We start from the raw sequence: 19,517 nt of genomic DNA, 5'->3' as shown, positions 1-19,517 counted from the left end.
CATAACTTCATTGTCTATAACAGTCCCGTTATAAATCTTTAATGTATGTGCAAGGACTTAGGCAAATAAAGCCACTGATGAAAGGCTGGCTATTTACACAGGAGGAGGTTGCTCACAAAGGTGAGTGTTTGCAAGGTTGGGATCTCTTGCACTTCTTTTTTTTTCCTGAGCCACAAGCAGAGTAACTTTTGCAAATGAAGTAGCTGTAGATTACCAAAAATATTCTCAATATACCTTTCACTGAAGTCGCTTAGGTTCTGATCCAAAGTCAGTGGGAGTCTCCTCATTGCCTTCCATGGATTTGGGATCAAGACCCAAAGCAGAAGATGACTGGGGAAAAACTCCTTTACAGATGCAATCATGGGCTGGATTTTTTTTTTTTTTACGTGCTAGAATGTGATTACCAACCTGTTCCCATTCTCCAGGCGACTCTTAAAAGAGCTCATTACTGAGATCTGGCAGAAGGAAAATGATATGAAGTGACAGCAGGTGTTTTCTGAAGAGGAGAATCTGCTTCCTTCCAGAAAATACCCGTAGTGAACGTGAAGATGAGAACTGTAAATGCTGTAATGGTGTGACAGAGTCTGAACGGTGAGAGAAAATCATGCTAATCGTCTTCAGTGTGCTGACCAAATACAGCACAGGAAAAGAGAAAGGAGAGATCTTTCTGAATGCTTTTGCAACTGAGCAAGGATTGGATCAGCTTTACTTGAGTCTTTCCTTTCTGGCTGCCTTTTGCAGAACTTGCAAAACTGCAATGATGATATAGTGAACTCAGGAGCAGAATACAATCCAGAAAACAGTATTTCCTGGTGGTTTGCAGATGCAGACAGTAGAAAATCCTTCAGTTTCTCTTCCTAGGAAACATTTCCACTGGCTGTAAGACACAAAGACAGGCATGTAAAATTGTAACAAAGAAAGCAAGCAATGTTTTGTAAAATTGAGCTTCTAAACATAGGGGTTATCTAACTTTTAAACTTGTATGATTTTTATATGTGGTGATGCTTTTGAAGCTCTGGTGAGGTTACTGTGCAAGGATCTCAAATTCTTTTTTTCTAAAATGCTCTCATATGCTTGCAGATGGAAGTTTTGAAGCACGAATCCCAAAGAATCACCAAAAATGGAAGACAAAAACAATGCAGTGTTTATTTTTTCAGAGTTCAGTCTTTTTGCTTTGGATTATCCAAGTTTAATGACTTTGAGTAGTTATGATTTGTCATTATTTGGACTTCTAATAATGGGAGACACTTCCCTGAGAAGATCTTGCTGACAAAAATTGGCTCCTTCTGTGATGAAGGCTAAGGTTTCCTCTTCTCTTCAGTCCCACTGTTTTTCGTAGTCTCTGATGGGGCTTCTGGGTCATGGTCCCCACCAGGCTTTTTAAAAATCTCTGTTGAAAGTGAGCAAGCGCTGCTCAGCCACTCTGATGTATTGATATGACATCTTTCTTTCCCCTGATTTCCCTGTAAAGAAAGCACAAGGATCGCAAAACGACTTGGGTAGCCCCACTGACCAGATGCTCCATTTTTATAGTGGGGGTAAAGGAATCAATATGCCAAGACTCAATGTGACAAACAGTTAATGCCTCCAAGTGAGGCAGAAAAATGATCTATTACTATATCTCCTCCTAGCTGAATTATGCTCAGCGCGAGGACTGAATTTTAAACTAAGCTGGTGAAAATCCAGAACAATCTGCAACATATGGTGTGATACGGTTATTTGGTAAGAAGTCATAGATATATTGGTGATGCTGACAGAGGGAGTGGGAGCTTGAATTTGAATATGGAAACAAAAAATGGATGGGTGACATCAGCTACTTTGGACCAGTTTATAATACACACTAAATGTGTGATGCAGCAAATTCTCCAGTAATCATGAAATCAATCAGACGGGGCAGGGAGGGAAAGGGGAGGCTTTTCCACCAGATAATTTCGATTTGCTTGAGCATGTGGTTCTTTACAGCCATCAGCACTGATTGAAAGTCTAAAGCAAAGCAATAAGAGAAAACCTGTGATTTATGATAAAAAGAAAGAAATCCTTTTTCTGTTTCTAGCAGAAGAAATGTGAGCATCTGTGTTTTCAGCAACCTTCTGTCTCCTTTCCTCCTCTTTCCCTCTGAACAAAGTACTGACTGACACTGGGGATCTGATGTTCTCCCTGCCTGGAAATCTTGCTCTGGCTGACTACTATGAATTCAGAGTATCTGTGGATAGGACCAGACGAAACAGATTTGACATTTAAATGCTAAAATAATGCTGAGAAAAGGTGTGTGTCTCTGCAGCCGTTGTTCAAGCAAGCCCTTGTTCAGTTCACATGCTGTTTCCTTTGTATTTATGTTCAAAGGGGATGAAAAGATCATTAAAGATTCCATGAATTAACTCAAGAAGATTCAGAACGGAGCACACAGCATTTGGAGTTTCCTCCAGATGTTTCAGTGAAAATCAGATATCTGATTTGCAATCTGTCACTGATCATCAAGTTTATTAGGATACACACTTTCACAGTCTTGTTTTAAAGTTCAGTGTATTGAACTATCTTTCGAAAAGCCAGATGCCAGAATTCCTGCCTAAATCTCTAGAGAACAGGTACATAAGGTGGAGGAATCTTGGACCAGTTCTTCTGTATCTTCTGAAGGTCAAACTGCCTTACAGGTGCACTTTGAAGGTACTTTGCAAAATGTAGAGCATGACCTTTCTAATTCTGGATGGTTTTTGGGTGCATATCTATACCTTTTGAACAGCATGTGGAAGAGGCAAGTACATTATTTTTTGCTCTTGTTTAAAACAACAGCTCCGGCAGCAGTATTTAGGAAGTACTCAATCTTAGTCCTTTAATCCTCCTTGAATACTGCTGCACTGCTGCCTCACACACAGTAGGTTCTGGGGGCCTGTGTGGCTGTGGAAAGCGAAGAGAGTCACTGTGGCAAAGAAAGTATTCTGAATTGTAGTTATTACAGAGTATTAAGCAATTGCCCTTGGTAAGAAGTGATAGTAGCAAATAATAGCATATTCATTTTGTTGTTGAAAATGGATTGTCCAAGCCTATATTTTAATTTTTTTTAAAATTCCAATTAAATTCAATCTTGATGCTCACAGCAGATAAGTATAATGAAGATTCTAAGAGATCTGCTTTCATACATATGAACAAAAGAATTATTATGCAGCATACCTAAGTAGTTGACACCGTCAGAAAGTCTACCCTTGAATAACAGGAAGGGAAGAAAATGTCCTTTCTTTTGTAGTCAAAGAAAGTATTGACTATGTATGTGGCACATTTTGGACATCACTGGCTGTAAGATATTTTTCTTTACAAACATGACAGCTCTACTAAGCACGGTGGAAAAAAACTCTACTCTTGTACAAATACAGTTAAGCTTATCTCTTTGCGAAGGTGCCGAAAGTCCTATCTTTTAATGTAACGTTGTCTGCACCATTAGTTCCTGGTGCAACTATGACACAGTTTTTCACTGTGCTTTGAAATTATGGAGCATGTTTATCCACCCACTGTATATTCTTTTACACAGGTTTGTACTGGGAGTTTTGTTCTGGTACTTAAATGACAGGATGGTGCAATCGTATTTCATATTGCAAGGAAACGCCAGTCCTTCTACAAGTGAAAAAGTGGTAGAGATAGTGATGTGAATTGAAGTAGTTTAGGCGACTACAAATGTTGAGCAACTACTGCTCATTAAATTGACTTGCAACTCATTACTGGCAATGTAAGTTAAAATTAGTAAACTTCCCTTTGTGTGTATCTCTCTAAGACTGCAATGCAATAAAGTGAACTTGACTTATGAGGCAAGGCTCTTGCCAGGATTACTTAAAAGACAGGATGAAGAATTGAAAACTTTTGTTTACTAATATACTTATTCTAGACTGTTGAGAAATTAGATTTTATACCGAATGTTTGCCATTTTAAATTTGACATGAACAATAAGATCTGGCAAATAATTCTAAGGTTCCACTTCAGGAGACACATTTTGATTAGAGACTCAGAATTGCATGAAGGCATAAAACCAGCTATAATCCTTCTCTTCGTCTTGTGATTCTCATTATGAATCCAGTATCTTCCCAATATCGACTCTTATTTGCATTGCTTTTCCTCCCCCCATTTTGTTCCTCAGAGAAAATAATTTGAAAACAGTAGCTTGTTAAATTATCAGAATTAGTTTACCTGAAAATGTCTGATGATAATGTCATCAAAACTGCGTGTTGGGAGCACACTCTAGTTACAGGTAAAATCCCTGCTATTCTCTCAGGTAGGTGAATCAGTACTAGGTTTATAACTCTTATTTAGAGCTACCTTATAATAAATCCTTGTACGTTCCAAATTCATTATTGGCTTTGCTGGATATCTAGATGAAGAAAACGGGGACAGTTGACATACACACTGATCGTGAACCCGTTACTGGAAAAATTACACTGATTTTAGGTTCAGGTCCTTAAATGAGAACAACAATAACACCTACCAAATGCTCGTAAACAGAAAGGGAGAAGTTGGGATAGGAGAGAAAGGGAGGAGGAGAGCAGATCAGATTCAGATGCGATTCACCCTCCTCATAGATTTGTCCATCTTCAAAGTTGTACAGCTAATGAAGAATAATTATCACTTATTAATTGCTCATTATCTTAACGATTGCAACTCAGTAGCACCATATGTCACAAGGGTTCTCTTAGGCAAAAAGGAGGAAATTCTCTTGACTGCAGTGTCGGAGGCAATAGCCCTTGTCAGCACCTGAGTATCAATCTCAAGGAGAAAAGTCCCCAAGACACGCATGTTGCATATGAGTGGAAAGGCGCGATAACTTCCAGGGTATTTCTCAGTGTCTTTAGCTGTGCCTGGGACTAAACGTCATATACATCCTTAGCAGCATCCCTGCAAAAACTCTTTCAGCAGAAACTGAACTTCATTTGCCTAATTTCTGAGAATTATCCCTTTTAATAAAGTGACACTACAAATTTTGGCCAAAACTAAAATGACAAAGATAAATCAAAGAGGAAATTTTTTCTTCATAATGTAAAGACTTCCTATATGTTTCCCAACAATTTACAATAACTAAATAAACCCCAACTTTTAAACAAAAGTTGAGTTGGAAAATTAGACTGCTTTCATTCGTGCTCCTTTACAAGAAATCAATGGCTATTTAATATTAACATTTGACTTAAAAGCAAGAAAAGAATCGGCACTTGCACGTACTGCTCTCTAAAAAATTTAGCATGCATTGTCTTAAAGAGTTAAACATGCCTGAAGCCCAAAATGGCAGTTATTCTCAGGGCAGGCAGTTATTCTAAAGCCAGAGCCTCGTAAGTCACTGAGAAAGCTGTATCAAGAAACCAGGGGAATGCAGCTTAATATTAGTCCCTAAATTAACAGAACGAAACCTGCATAGTCAAATTTGCTTTAAATGCTGAACAGAGTTTCTTCCAAAGGCCTGCAGTTATTGCCCAAATTCGAATTTTGCAAACACTTTCAAACTATGTAAAAATTCCTCTTACAAGCCAAACTTTAAATCATGGTTTCCCTCTCCTACCCAGTACAAATAGAAAGCTGTTACTGCAGAGTACAGAAAGAGAACATTTGAATCTGAAGAAAACCATATCTATGCTATGATAAAGTACTGCTTATAAACATTTATCTACAAAAAAGCATCTGCAATTTCAGACCACACTGAAGTATTTACCTCGAGCTAGAAATTAGCCATATCTGCTGAAGTCAAATAAAGTGTTATTCATCATCAAGGCACTCATTCACATAGTTGCAATCTACAATTTATCATTATCCCATGGCACGGTCCCTGTAAATCCAGCATTAGAGTAATAGTACAGAAAATAGTTTGCACCCAAGCATCGGAAGCATGCTGTATAATTAAGAAAGGGCACACAAATGTACGATGGCATTAAGTTACTAAGCAACATCTCTGTTTAAACACTGTCAAACATGACTATAGAAAAAAGATACAAACCTAACAGTACTACTTCAGCACAGGACCATACAGCAAGCACTCCCCTGCAATACACACACATCCACACAATGCAAAATTACTCAGTTAGTGTCACTGCGTATCGGCTCGATTCCTTCACTTGTTTTAGAAACAACAACAAAAAAACAATCATGCAGCTCTGACACTGCTCCCGGACTGGAGGTTGTCTCTCTCCCAGCAAAAGCTGCAAGGCTTCAGCTCCTGATTAACCCAGGGAACCGGTGCCTGCTGCAATATCCGAGTCACTTACTGCATTGCTTTTCAGCGGAGCGAAAGTGGCTGCTCTTCCCGGGCACACATGGCTCTCTCAGCTGGAGGGGTTCTCTATTCAGCACAATTCAGCTCCAAAGTCTCTGCATGTGGAGGGTAATTGCCTTTGCTCTGTACTGGGGTTTTCTGGCTGCAGTGACTGCTCACCCTATCCATTGCCTCTGGTGTATGCTAAGTAAGCAATCCCCTGGGTCTTCATAACGAAAGGATGAAGAGTCACAGCTTTTGAGAGCAGATAAGGTGTTCTGCCGAAAGCCTCTGTGCTTCCATGGCATTTTAAAGGCAAAGGGGCTGGGGATGCCTTCATCTTAGAGTTCTTTATAGTGCAAGGTGTTCTGTTCTGTAACTCGCAGCCGAATGCTGTTTTTTATGTTTCAAACAGATCTTGAGTTTACATTGCAAATTCAAGCCAATGCATTTTTAAATGTTGATGAACGAACTCTTTCAATTGAACTTAATCTTCTATTTTTCAGAAGTACAAGGGAAGGGGAGGGCTTTCCTAGCTCTGAAACGGACTGTACCAGCTCCGCTTACATAAAGGGTACAGTCAAAAAGTAGCAGCCTAAAACTTCACAGATTAACATCCTAGATTTAACAGGCTCCAAGCACTGTTCTAGTCTTGAAGGAGAGACCGTCACCCTTGTCCGTTGTCTGTAGAGTGTCTGTCACTGTATGGTGGGGGGACTGGTCTCCACGGCATGCTGGCAGGGTAAAAATAACGAGCAGTAATAATAAAGAGGCAGAAAAAGCAAGAGCCCCAGTAAATAATTTCTCATTAGGGATCCTAATTTTTTCACTATGGTGACTATTTGACTCTGGCCCTTTGGGAGGCCGTGGGGGAATTGCACTCGCTTTCCCTGTAACCAGCTCGAGCGAGGTGTACGGGCAAGCAGTTTGTGAAGGCGGACTGCGCCTACGCCAACCCTGACCTTCAGAGGGACTCTCGGGAGAAAAGACCCATTCTGGTGCTGTGCTTGCCTGTTACCCAGGCCTCCTGTGACCTGCTGGTGCTAATTGTGCCTAACCATGTGTGGTAAATTTGTGGAAACAAATAGATTGCAGTCCTGGAGGTAAAAATGCAATGCTTTCTCCACATAGGTGCCCCAATATATAACACAGCAATCATTAATTAAGATTTCTTAAGACTGGGTGTTGTGTAAGATGTTGAATCATTCATCCCCCTAAGGCCCTTGGGCAGGGGAGATTTTCTCAGCCACTGAAGGGAGCATTAAGACCTCATGAGAACAGCAGCAGCTTCGCGATGGTGAGAGGAGGCTTTAACCCCCTCAGTAATGGCTTTGAGGACTCCCGGGGGCTGATTATCCTTTCTGACAGCATGGGGAAATCCCAGCCGCCAAAACAGTGTGGCTAATAAATTTTGCGGGAATATTAATTGGATCCTTTAGAAAAAGGGCAGACAAGGACAGGCATCTAGAAAGAACATGTCACATCTTTCCTTTGGAAAGTGTTTTATTAGCTGGACTTCAGCTTTTTCTGGAATTTCTGTATCAATGCAGCTTTCTACCGTATCCCTCAGCATCATTGGTACCGTACCTATTGTTTCCAGTGCTGTAATTTCTGCCTGTGAAAATGCCAAAGATACTCAGTCTTCCTGGCTGACAGATGTTGCTGGAAAGGTGCTGGTTTGCTCTTTCACAAAAATAACATCTCAGAGGAGAGGGGAAACCAGCACACAATATATCAGTGTCAGCATCAGTGGGTTTCTATGAAATGAGAGGACACCCCTGTAGTAGAAAAACCGACCTTTTTTTTCTCTCTTGTGCTCACAGCTGTGTTTAGCACCTCAAGGTAACAAATTTGTTGAGTCATAGAAAGTAAGAACCAACAAAGGTGCTTTGAATTTTAAACTTGTAGCATATAGTAATTATGTATTAGGCGTGCGTGTCTTAACTCTTAAAGTGGAGAAAAGACACACAGATACTCCCTGTCCCAAGGAGTATCCAGTGCAAAGCAGACAAAACGATGGAGCCGTGTAACAACCAGGACTGGCAGGTGACAGCCTTGTTGCAAGAAGAGCAGGAAAACCTGGCCGGATTTGGGAGGTGCAGTGTTGGTAGCAGAACCAATTAACTCCTGCTGAAGGATCTCAGCTTTTATAGGACCCTATAGAAAGGCACTCAAATTCTCCTCTTTATTCCTCTGTCACCCTTTTGGAGCATATTGATCCTTCCAATAAGTCCATTTACTTTCCTTGGTTGGGGGATAAGCTATAATGGATTTCTTTGAAGTTTGAGTTGGACAAAAATAATTGAGTCAGCACAGTAATTAGGTGCGGGCTTTTTTAACATTCCAGTAGACGCCAGCCCTGGCCATGGGCAGATAAGTAGTTATTCTAACAAGCATAATAATCTCACGTTCTGGAGCTGTGGTGAGGGCAGAGGGAAGGATTATAGATTTCAATAGATCACTTTCCTCTAGTTTTCTGGGCTCCTTGCCTCAGCTCAATAACACAGCAAACTCTGCTATGCTAACACATCACTTTACTTTCTGCTAGTAACAGTATTTTAAGCCCTGAAAACAAGAAGAACCAAGCAACTGATTTACTGGGGGGCGGCACAAAGGACGACAGCATTGACTCAAAGCCTTTAGGAGACGTTTTAAATTTAAAAGCACAGTTGCGCCCCCACACACACACAAAAAAAAACAAAACAAAAACCAACAACACCTCAAAACTGTCTATCCGGTCATTTCAATGAAAAATAAATATGTTGTAAAATAACTATCACATTTAAGGAACAGACCAATAAATACCCTGGAAGTGTGGGGTTTGTTGTTGAGTAGGGAGGTACCAGCGACTAAGAAGCAGTGTTGCACAAGATGATTTAATTGAAGAGCTTTTCCAAGCCAGCTGGAGAGTATATTATATTTGCAAACTGCAATAAAAGAGAATTGAATTTTAACCTTCCTGCTAGGGAAACATAAAGGGCTTATAATTGACTCTGGACGTGTAATATTGAAGAGAGTCATATAGTGCAGAGTGCTTGTCCATGAGAAAAGTAAAATAGTTCACGTATTAATTTATGTTTATTGTAAATTTATTTATTTGTTTGTCCTAAATATGTAAAGATTAATACAGCAGCAATATAGCTGTGTTAAGAACAGACTCCATAAGCTTAAAAGAATTTGGGAGCAGCCTGGATATACCTTTATTGAATTACTCAGTGTTACAATATAGGACAGGTTTATTGGGGCTGCATTTAACAGCCGTGGCGATAGCCTGGGATAACTTGTGGTAGGTATTGTACAGCAAGGTGAAGAGCATGGCCTGCACAGTGGGCAGCTAAGCTGGAGGCCAGTGTCTGCAGAAGGATGACCTCGGCACTTCTGTTTCAGGTGGGGAACAGAAACATGGGGAGGAAGAGACTGAGCCAAGCCTGCTCAAGTCACTTTGAGTCTCAGAGCACAACGCCAGGTTCCAAAAAGCCAATGAGGAAGGTCAGTGCCTCCTTCCAAAGAGTTAGGCAAAAGATCATCCTTTTTCCTTAAATATTTAAAGAAATTATGTAATTCAAATTTTAAATATTCTCTTGCTTCATCATCTTTCAGCTGGCTTTGTGGTCAGCTGCTCACTGCAACCCAGAGAAATCAAGCGCTGGAAAAAGGACTTCCTTACTACACATCGTATGTTAATAATTAGTGGAAAGCCTGCCTGATACTGTGTCCTAGACAAAAAGCGATTATAAAAATTAGATATTTGCAAATTAAGACTTAGGACGCTAATACTTTGTTTGATGTGTGAGATCAGATTTGTGAATGAAACAGTTAAACTGTGTTTAATGTGTGGGATGGGCACCCATTCATAACTATAATGCTGATAATCTGTATGCTGTTATTTCAGAATAATTTAACCTGAGCTGAATGATAAACACCTTAATTTTCAACATAAGCATGTAACTACAAACTAAACAGGAATGCAATTTTTAGGAATCTGCTTTAAATACACATCTTTACTTGTTTCAGCTGAATTTTCCTGAATACGCCTACATAGGCACACCCCGTAACAGCGAATGCACAGGAGTCATGCCTGTCTCCTCTAGAACGACATTCCCAAAACTTTCTTAAACTGATTTCATCCTATTCCATTTGAGATACTACAGCTTGTAGAGATGAGGAGCAAAAGGAACTGAGTATTTAGTCAGGAAAGCATCTCATTTGAATTAGAGACACGCTTTCTAATTTCATGGGGCAATCAACTGTGGGGACCAATATCTTAATTAGCTTATATTTTTTTCTTACATTAGCAGATTGCATACTCTTCTATACTCTGCTTCAGCTTTTCTTCTTTTGTTACTGTCTATGCTGTTACTCTTACTGACTTGCTACAAATAAAATGCGTTATTTAATCCACAACTTTTCATCCACAATACTTTCCATGTAAAGCCATGAGTTCAACTTTCATTTTCTTACCCTTCCTATATGATCGTTCTCTCTCAGTCAAGAATGAGGGGAAATGCTCCTGTCTCATGGGAAAATCCAGGTATGTCCCCAGTAAAACTGAAAGTGGGATCATGGAACTTGAACTTGGTCTGACAGAATATTCAAGATCATTTTACAAAAGTTGTAGTCCCTGTGCCCAAAAATGTATTTGTCCCTTCACAGGTGATGAAAAGGCAGGCCCAGCCCTAAAAATCCTTCAGTTTGGCAAAGATATGTGCTCTGAGAGGATGTACTATGGAGCCGTGGGAAGCTACGGTTTTATATTTCAGCATGAGGGTAAGGAGAGCGGAGTGTTACTGAGGAAAGCAGATGATGTGAACTGGATGGTATGCAGACAGCCCTGATTGTCCATGAGATCAGCGAATGTCTTTTCTCCAAACACATTTTGCATTTGGATCTTGCTGCTGGATTTTTTTGGGAACTGATTGATATTAAAATCTGAAGGCCTATGTGTTCATTTTGGAGGTGTTTTTGACTTGACCAGAGATAATCGTAGGCTGAAGGATAGTTTAAGTGGTGTGGTTTTCCTTTTGCCAACATGGGGATGAGAACTTGAGGTGGTTGTGGCAAGAGCCAGGAGCACTGAGAGACCAGAGCAGCACTGAGGAGAGTGCTGTGACCTTTCAGAAGAGAGCATTTTAGCTGCCTCTTGGGTATGCTGAAGAAAAAAGGAAAGTGAGACCTGGGGGCTGTCAACAAACCACAGCCCCAGCTATCACATACTGTGCCAGGACAGAGGCTGGCAATTCGCAACTCTGGTCCAAGTCGCGGGATGAAGCTAGGACAAGCGACCAGTCTCTTACTGCTCTTCTGTGACAGTTATTTATTGCACAGCAGTGAGAGATAATGAAGTTCCTTTCCCATTTGAGCAGAGTTAATTCTACCTATCAAACTTCCTTTGGTATTGAAAATTCAGAGGTATAAACTAAATTATTTTTATGTAGCCAGTTCCCAAAAGCCTCCAAGAGAACAAAAATTGAACCACCTCTTCTGAGAAAGATTTTTTTCTCTTTCTCCTGTATCTTTGGGAAAATAGATGATCTGATGAGCTCCTTATATGTGCATCTTTATTCTTATTCTCTTCAGAGCTGAAGTCAAATGCTCAAAAGACTGGGTCAAAAGAAGTGCAATAGCAGAGAAAACAATCTGGCTGTAAATGAAGGATTTAGTAAAATGGGTCTTCTATGCAGCCAGCTTCTACAAAGAGAAAGGCAAGTGCAGTGCCCGTGGTGTCCCATTAATGTTCTTCTAACTTAATTTAGAGGAGCTGGGATGAGAAAGAAATTCAGGTTTGAGGGTCCATAACTCTCTCTGAGGCTGTCTGACATGGGTTATGGTGGTCTTGTGCCAGCAATGCTTTAAAGAATCTACTATTGCATGTTAAAAAGTAACACCTATGAGTTATCTTAGTAGCCCAGTGTTTCTCCAGGAGAGAACTGGATTGCTTCCCGTCTTTACAGTTTCTGTATGATGGGGCAGAGAGCGCTGAGCAGAGAGCTAATGAGCCCTCATGAAATCAGATAGATCTTGTTCCTTTGCAGAAACCAATGTGTGCAGTCTCTCAGTGGAACCGAGTCAAAATGACTGTGGTTCCTACTCTGGCAGCTGGTGACCTGGGACTTACTTGAAATAAGTGATGGGAAAGTAAGTCTTCTGCTCATTTCAGATGGCCTCTGAGGGCAGACCCAGACTATTAGAATTTGTTTCAACACATGAATTTTAGCTTATTAGCTAATGTCTGGATACATCAAGTGGTTAATAGGTGTGAATCTGCTTTTAATACTTGGTATTAAGCAACAACTAAAAACTCGTGAATTAAGATGTCTAGGAAACAAAACTAAATCAGGAAATAATTACAGTAAGTTAGACCTTCTTAAGAGAGGGAAACAATCTCAAACCAAAAATAGGTTATTACAGGATGGATCATAAGACCTGTGGGTAATAGGGTCATACATTACGCCAGGCTCCCTTCAAATATTTACCACTGTGGATGGCATGTATCCCTTGGAACAGTATGCAGGTAAAAAATGCATCATATGTGGAATGTGTAAGTCATAGATGAGGAATAACAGCTATGAACGATCTCATTCAACTGTGCATAATTTTCAGATTATGTTGTTGTTACTCAGTATCACAAGACATTTATGGCTGGGAGAACCAAAATGAAAATATGGACTTGGAACAAAAAATGGTTCATCATGCCAAATGGAAGGCTTTTTTTTTTTTCTTTTTCCTAGGGAGCAAATCATGCCTTCCTGCCACGGGTGCTTTGGAGTTTCTGTGCAAGAAGCAGGCATCTTGCTGTAGTTCAGAGAACGACAGGAAAAATATCTTAAAAGAACATAAACCTTCCAGTGTGTCCCATTGCCAAAGGGAATATCTATAGGCATGTTGGGTTGAAAAACAGTCTGAAGGCATTTCCAAAAAAACCCTAAAAGTCAGACTGTTGTTCTCTTTAGCTTAGCATGAAGCAAGGGAGAAAAAAATATTTGCTAAGGACTTGGGTTAAGAAAAGGTTGGAAATGTCTGAGAGAAGTTATGATTCTCTTTTGTACAAAGACAACCTCGTATTGCCTAAGCAGTGGTGAAAATACGAAATCAGTCTTATAAACTGATGTCTATTGGAAAATGTTCTTCTGGCTCCATTCAAACTTACCTTCAAAAAAGAATCGTGTTCAGTGGGAAAATGCCATGGCTTTTACACACCTGGTCTTTAGCACAAGGGAGAAGAAAGTCCCACCTGCACTCGGTTCCCTCCTGAGGTTTTGATTTGTGCTTATAAGCAAACCACTGTATAAATGATAACCAGCCCTCAAGCCCCCAGATTTCTTTTGCTGATGTAAAAAGCATACCTAGGATCCAAATGGAGAAATTGTAAACTCCAAGCTCACTGGTTGTTTTGCAATCTACTTCAGTGGGGCTGATGCTCCTCTGGAAGTGCAACTAAGCTAGGAACCGGCCGTTAGTGAGCTGACAGGTGATGGGCTTTGGGTGGGACATGTCTCTCTTTTGCCGTCACAGTCCTTTTCGTTCTGTAGGGCATTTTTTGGCCATATGAAAGGCAGCACTTACATGCTTCCCATTTTTTTCATTAGACATCATCATTCTCTAGGCTTATCCTCTGTGATTTCCAAGGGGTGCTGTAAAACAGTATGCCAAGCCCAATTTAGAAAAGAACTATTATCTCTCAGGTTTTCTATCTGATGTGCTTTGTAAGATGGTATTTAAATTGCACCTGTGGGCTTGTTATCTAGCCACACCACAAACCTCACTATGGTCCTGTGATCAAGCAGCATGAATAGGATTTTTATTTCGCTCTTGTACCTGTTATATATTAGTCTGTTCTATAAGTCGGTGCTTGATTTGGCACAAATGATCAGCTCTGATCAGAGCTGTAGATGTAGAGGGAAGAGCAGAGATACCCCTATACCTTGGTTTACCTACTACATATAGCTCCTTATAAAATATTATAGCCTTAAAAGTTAACAAGCAAGGGAAGGAAAGGCTGCATTCAGATAATGAGGAGTTTTCTGAGGGATACAGCTGGTGCACTAGGATTTCATGCATTGCACTGTCATAGCAAAAGATGCAAGAAAACTTTGTTACTAGTTCCAATAAAATCAGCTCAGTTTAATCACAAAATAAATCAACCTCAGGCCTCAGGCATGACGACCTTCACTTCTTTATGATGAAACTGTCAAGCATTATTAAAAAATCATGAACACAATTTTTTCTGTAAACAAAGAACACTTCATTATAATATCTGCCATCTAATCTTCTATGCCCAGCATATATTAGCAATGAAAACTAAATGCCTTTCCTTGAAAGAGAAAATATAAAAGAAAAGTAATAGAATGTAATTTTTTTACACACATAGACGGACCTGGTTATATCACATGCACATTTATTCTGCTGCAAGCATTGTTTTTAATCAGAATAAATCACCATTTCTCATCTGTTTGAGAAAAAAGCGTGACTCCAGTAAAGTTGAGCTCAATTATAACACTTCATTACAGCAAACAAAAAGCTCAGTTCCCTAAAGAAGAATAACATTAAGAACGATGAGCTGATTGTTGTTTTATGACCAAGTGTCTGTGAATGGTCCACTGCTGAAGTAATTTCTTTTAATTTCTGCTCATATTAGGATTATCTGTCCTTTACTAAAATAGTTTTTAAATCTCTGCCACAAATTGAAAGACCAGAAAAAAAAAAAAAAATCCCTCTAAACCTCAGCCTCATTGTTGTAATAGAATGGTTTTTAGGTTTTTGAGCTTTTAGTTTTTTTAGTGACCTGCAACTTCTTTTCAAATTTGAAAAAATAAGTGAGGTTTGCTATTTATTTAGTGCTGCTAGATATTTTAGTATAATGAAAACGCAGAAAAAAATCTGAGTCCTGTCTCAGTTGAGTGTGAGCCTGTTCACACCAGAGAAACCATCCCAGTGTGACTGACAGAAATCTTCATGGGAATCCCTTTGCAGACTTTCTCTTTCATGATTCAGCTAAGAAGGGAATCAGAGCTTGTTCTATCCATTTCTGAGAAGCCTTGCACACCAATAACAACTTTTACTTTGTTCTGCTACTCAGAACACATTGATGGATTTTTTCATCATGTGCCAGGGAAAAGAGAATTAATTCCTCTCAGTGAGTCCCGTTGTCTAAGAGAATCTGAAGACATAGGACAGACTTTTCCTCAAGTGCATCCCAAAATCTGCTTCCACACCCTACCCCAAAAGTGGCTCAACAGAAAGTCTTCAAAGGCTGGAAAAGAACTTCTCTCTGCCTTAATGTCAGTGCACAAATACAGTCCCGAAGCTGTTCCTTATGTGCTACAGTTCTCACCTATCTCTTTTGTATCAAGACAGTGCAGTTCATCAAATGCACAAGGCTTTCAACCTTACTGGTGTCAGGGGTTCGAGGATCCAGCTGCTGGACTACCTGGGGGCCGGAGGCGAGCAAGCCCTGGCAGCTGGCTGGGTGGAGAGCCACGCTTCATTCCTTCTGCCACAGCTCCTGCCAGCCATGCCGCACTGCCGCGCTCACACGTTCACACCGTCTCTCGCACTCAACCACTCGCTCTTTAGCGGATTAACATTGACATTCTTCTTGGAAAGAATGCGTTCTTCAGAAGCTCATGACCATGATGTGTGGCTGTTTATAAATACCAGCATGTTGAATAGTTTCCCTGCATATTGCAAAGGAACATTTCCTAATTCTGCAATGAGATACTACATTTTATATAGCAGCTGGATATTTTGTCTGGGTGGATTTTGCAGTGGCTCCAGCAGTTTCTTACAAAGTACCACAAAACTCCTGCTGTTGCAATTCCACCTCGATGTTGAATTAGGAGAAAACTGTTCAGCTTTGCACTAAGTGTGAAGAGAGCAGCCGGTGTTGATAGGACAAGTTAACTCCGGATGGATCCAGGCTACTTTAGGAAGGCTTTCTCCACTGCTTCTGTTGTAATGTGCCACCTTGGTAGCTGTGACTGGGGACAGGGGCATATTGAAGGTTTCAAAAGACACAAAAGATTTTAATACAGTGTTATGTGGACCTGAACAGGACAGAGCTAATGACAGCAGTTGCTGCAGCCCTATCTCTTCTTTTGTTCCCACTGCAACTTTTTGTAACTTCATGTCAGGGGTGTTCACCATGTAACTTATCTGTTTGTACATGTCAGCTGCTAAATCTGACATACATGCTGATTTAGGCTATGCTTTTCCAGAAAACTGGAAATGGATTTCCAAGCTCTTTTTCCTCTTCCGGGTATTTATGCTTGTCTCCTTCAGTTTTAAGTGTCTCTCATTTCAATTGTAAGTAGCAGAAGTGGGGAATTAGGCAAAGAAGTAGGATGTTGTGTTTTCTGTATTCAGTGCATTGCTCTACCCACAAATAGTATATTTTAAGAAGTCCTGAAAAATATTTTCCATTTTATGCTAGAAGTGTTCTCTTGTATTTGGTTCCCCCCACTTTTTAAAAGAAATCTAAAAAAGTAAAAAACTCAGGCTATATTGGAAAAATATTCCTGGTATAAAATGGTTTCTAAAAAGAAGCGGTATGAAAATATTATAAATTGGAGGGGGGGGGAGAAAAAAAGGTAGGGAATCAGAAGTGTTAGAAAATTAGAAAATGTTAAACAAAGGGAAAATTCTAGCAAGTGAATTTACAAAGCATGAAAGCTCTGGTTGCTAGGAATTTTTTGAAGGAAGATACCTACTTATACAATACCTCAGGTGATGACTTGCCTACCCCCTCACCCCCCTACTCATGTGAATAGCAGAGAGCTGAGAAGACCTACAAAGGAAAGCAAATTCAAGAGTCAGAGACCCTGCAGCACAGAAGTCTTTTCCACCAATGATCTAACCTATAAATCCGGGAATTGTTAGTATAACGTTCTAGATAACTGATCTTAACTACTGTGGTTTGGAGAACCAGGGGGATTAAGTATACTGCTTTCATGAAGAGTTTATATGCTTCAGCCTGTGCATGTGAAGATTATTTATAGAGTTAAGTCCAAGAAAGCTGTTTAGTCTGGGAGAAGATGGAAACCAATGGGCAACAAAACAGTGATCGAGACACGATACCTGGGGTAAACAACTTCAAGGGAGTTAAAATAACAATAACTCAATAATCAGTTGGGAAAATGCTATTTTCCAGGCCCCGGGCAGTTACACAGCTGGCTTGCCAAGTCTGAGAGCCCAGAGATCAAAAAGAATATGAATTTTAAAAGGACTGCGTTGGAACAAGAAAGGAAGGAGTGGGTTGTGAGCAGCTGCCTGGGGATGAGAGGAAGAGTCTGAAAAAGGAAGGGAATGCAGCCGAGCCCAAAGATGGAGATAACTGAACAGACGGGGAAAATGTGGGCTGCAACTCACTCCTGCACAGTGCTTATTTCAGCAGCAGGTGGAAGTAAATCCTACTGCACCTGGGCATATGGCAACTAGAAATATCTGATTACCATAAGGATTTGCACTGATACCCAGGCTTTTGATGGGGTTTGATTTTCAGTGGACAAGGAAGAGGACAAACTCTAAAACTGGATTTTGGAGCTGAAATTTCCTCATAGTTTGGAATTCAGCCTTTTTTGTGCTAATATTTCCCTGAATTAGCCATACTGTTCTTTCTAAACAGTGGAGAAATTTCTTGTCAGCTTTACTTATAAGGATCTGTAAAGTGCTAATATCTTTGTTCATCAAGTAATGTTCATCAAGCTACTGCATGTTGGCTGAGCTGCAGTAATTACTGTTGTTTCTGTCCATTATTGGCTGGTGGAAAAAGAAAAGTCTTCAAGGTTTGCTTAAACTCTAAGTAAAAGAATACATTGCATTGAAATTGTTTGGAAAGTAAGTCCCTTTAGATTGAACACATTGTGTTTGAATGTGATTGTGACATATTTCCTTTTCCCTTCCCTTTTTCCTCTTTTCCCTTCCCTTTTTCCTCTTTTCCCTTCCTTTTTTCCTCTTTTTCCTCTTTCTTTCCTTAAACACTGATCCTAACCATACAGGCCAAGGCAAGCCATACTCAGCCCTTTAGTAAACTAATTGTGATCTTCCAAATGCAGCACTTCTCTGCAGTCAACCTCACATCTGCTAACTCAACTCCCGGCAACAATATTTAAAAGCAATAAGGTTTTCTACTGAAAACAAAACCTCGCTGAGACAACAGCATGTAAGTACAAGCATTGTCTGTGTGAGATGAGAGTTTATGTTTGGAATGACTCTTTTATCTTTGAAGCCTTGAAAACCTTAATAAATATTTTGGAAGCTGATTCCCTGGCTAGGGTTTGTTTGGGTTTTTTTGGAATCCCATTGTGCCTGCCTCCCATCCCATCCCACAGATTTGTCTCCTCTATCTGCTAGGGTTTGTCAGTTGAGCCGCAGGCTCCATGGAGCAAGGATTGTCATTATCTTCATGTCTCAATGAGCTGGCCACTACACGCTACAAAAATATTTGCTACAAAATAATAACAACAGCTCATCCAAGTGGGATTCACTTAAGTATTGAATTATTGCTTTTGGAGTTGGAATTTCTTGTTCAAATCTTCAGGAAAATACTAAGTTTTCTGAGAGGAAATCCCTCTGCAGTAAAAAACCCATAGCCCACAGCAGAACAGAGATCATTCGATAGTGACTTCCATGTTGGAGTACGTGCAGTTGGAACGCAAAGCCCTAAATATGCTTCTAAGCTGTGGCGAATGATCAACATTTTGGATTGAATCTTTGGTGGATATTGGAATAAATATCGCATTTTTATGGATGTTTAAAATTCTCCCAGTGGACCTTAACGATAATTCAGTTTGCTGAGCAGTTGCTAACGACCCTTATGGTGTAGCTGAGTCCATTCCCTCTCTCCTCAATAAAATGAATGTGTGCCAGTTGTGTTATAGGCACACATCTGCCCCAGTTTGTGTCAATGTGGGCTCAGATGTCCAGGTCCACCCACGGATTAATGTTAGCATGCAGTATTGAGCAATGCAACAGCTCATTTTTTGTCCATCTCTGTAGCTTAATGTTTCCGTTGAAGATAAAACTATGCTAGCTCATACAGCAGAGGATTATAAAGTCTATCAGAAATACTGTGCCACAGAATTTTCAGAGTGACGTATTATCCTCGTTCATCTGCCTCTTCAAAATTAACATCCACCTAAGCAACTCTCTGCATCTTGGCTGAGGGCCAACCATGTTCTCAGCCCAAGGCAGGGAAAAGGAAGGCTCAGGACTGCTCCCAAGAAACTGCCATCACAAAGGAGCCATTGACAGCTTCGTGAAACCCATGGGAAGGCCAGGTCTTAAATCGTCACAGATTTACAGC

At 40.2% G+C, this 19,517-nt stretch overlaps 1 protein-coding gene across 2 annotated transcripts in view; it reads right to left on the bottom strand.

Annotated features, from left to right (window-relative positions):
• Nucleotides 1-6,458, bottom strand: part of CTXND1 (cortexin domain containing 1) — a 34,651-nt gene extending 28,193 nt beyond the window's left edge. For both annotated transcript variants that reach the window (XR_015701346.1, XM_087744023.1), the window contains exons 1-2: nt 6,231-6,458; nt 235-877 (exon numbers count right to left, since the gene is read on the bottom strand). The gene's annotated coding sequence lies outside the window, so the exon portion shown is untranslated. The remainder of the gene's footprint in view (nt 1-234; nt 878-6,230) is intronic.
• Between the last annotated feature and the right edge of the window lie 13,059 nt (nt 6,459-19,517).

The sequence above is a fragment of the Nipponia nippon genome, unplaced genomic scaffold (assembly GCF_047370975.1).
Source record: "Nipponia nippon isolate SJK-2023a ecotype South Korea unplaced genomic scaffold, ASM4737097v1 scaffold_9, whole genome shotgun sequence".
Classification (NCBI taxonomy): Eukaryota; Metazoa; Chordata; class Aves; order Pelecaniformes; family Threskiornithidae; genus Nipponia; species Nipponia nippon.
Note: the sequence above shows the minus strand (reverse complement) of the source record. Positions and strands in the feature narration are given on the sequence as shown.